Source organism: Eimeria mitis, genomic scaffold (assembly GCF_000499745.2).
Source record: "Eimeria mitis Houghton genomic scaffold, Emh_scaff2200, whole genome shotgun sequence".
NCBI classification, from domain to species: Eukaryota; Apicomplexa; class Conoidasida; order Eucoccidiorida; family Eimeriidae; genus Eimeria; species Eimeria mitis.
Window position 1 is genome coordinate 3,456 of NW_013570527.1, and position 1,633 is coordinate 5,088.

Sequence of the window (1,633 nt, forward strand, 5' to 3'; positions counted from 1 at the left end):
GCTCACTCCCGGAGCAGCCCCAAGCTGCATGCCGCGAGACTCGGGCTGATGCTGCTGGTGCTTCTCCTGCTGATGATGATGGTGACAGCGGTGACGATGGTAACGGTGGTGATGATGATGGTGGACGATGATAGTGGTGATGGTGGTGATCGTGAAGAGGAAGTTGAGTAGCAAGCAGATGAAGTGCTAAGAAAAGGCAAAGTTCAGCCATCAACTAGCACGCTCCGGGAGAGTCCAGTGCTGGCGAAGAAAAAGGAAAGGGGCTGGCGCATGCAGGCTGCCTTCTAGTTTGCTTCTCCCCCCGAGACCTACTGGCGCGTTTCTTTCTTCTTTTTCCTCAGCCTCTGAGAACACCCGCTGCTCGCTTTCGCCTCCATTCTGCAGCCCCCCGTTTGTACAGGTAACAAACTGCAGCAGAGTTTGGCGAGACAACCACCTCTTCACTGCTCTCCCTAACAAACACAACACTCTCTCTACTCGTTCTCCTCACCAGTTGCCGCCGACTGCGTCGACACCGACACCGCAGACATCGTCGCACCAAGGCCCCAATCAAACTCAACTCCTTGCTGATCACCGAAATTATTCTTGTCTCCGCGGTGTTAGTCTGAAAACTCACTGAGAGTGATCGACAGGTAGAGAAACCTCCAGAGTCCTGTATTCACCGTCACCAAGTCGGGGGCGACAGAGGTAGAGGGAGGATATAGCGAGCTTGTAGGGTCCAACAGAGTTTCTTTTGTCTAGCAACGCAAGGTAAAGGAGTAGGTTGCTGGGGTCAGCTATCTCCTAAGCCATTTGACAGAAGAATTCGGCCGCGTAAGAAGACAGCTGCTCTCGCCTGGGTTTGTCTCCCCATGGCTCCCCCTGCCTCTGAAGGTTGTGGGGCTGCTGCTCCGTGTACAAGTGCACAGAAACACTTGTGTAAGAATTCTCCGGTGCATGCAGTAGATACCCTATCGTATGCATTGCCTAGACAGTTACTCTTCTGCTCAAGCAAAATTAAAAAGATGAAGACAGCAGCAACACTTTTCTTTCTAAGCCCTCGAACTAAGGAGCAATCTGCAAAGGGAAAAACCCAACATATACCCAATGGGGTGTTAAGTTTTTAGGGTTTAGGGTTTAGGGTTTAGGGTTTCAGTTACACTTTAAAGTGTACGATGTTCAGAGCAATATGAGCTCTCCGCGTGAACCCTTTTTTTTTTCGCATGCAAAGGAGAGGAAACAAAAGGGAAATGCATATTATAATATCTCCCCGCTACTGCTTTCCTCTAAGCTGTTGGCTGTCTAATTCAGGAGGGGCTAAGCAGCGCCTAAACTGCAGTACGCACGCGAGTGAGTTCACGAGAAAGTAAAGGGCTGAAGGAGGGGGAGAACGAGACTTCTGGGTGAGGCGATATTTTCATCGTTGCAGCAACTACTGGGTTTATGTTTATATAGGCCAGAGGATTTTATGTTAGAAAGAAGAAAGAGAATAGATGGGGAGAAGAGAGTGAAGCAAGAGATACTTAACGTAGCTCGAAAGGATAAAGGAGAAAGATACTACACAAAACTAGGAAGGAGTGGAGAGAGGAATATATATATATATATATATATATATATATATATATATATATATATATATATATATATATATATA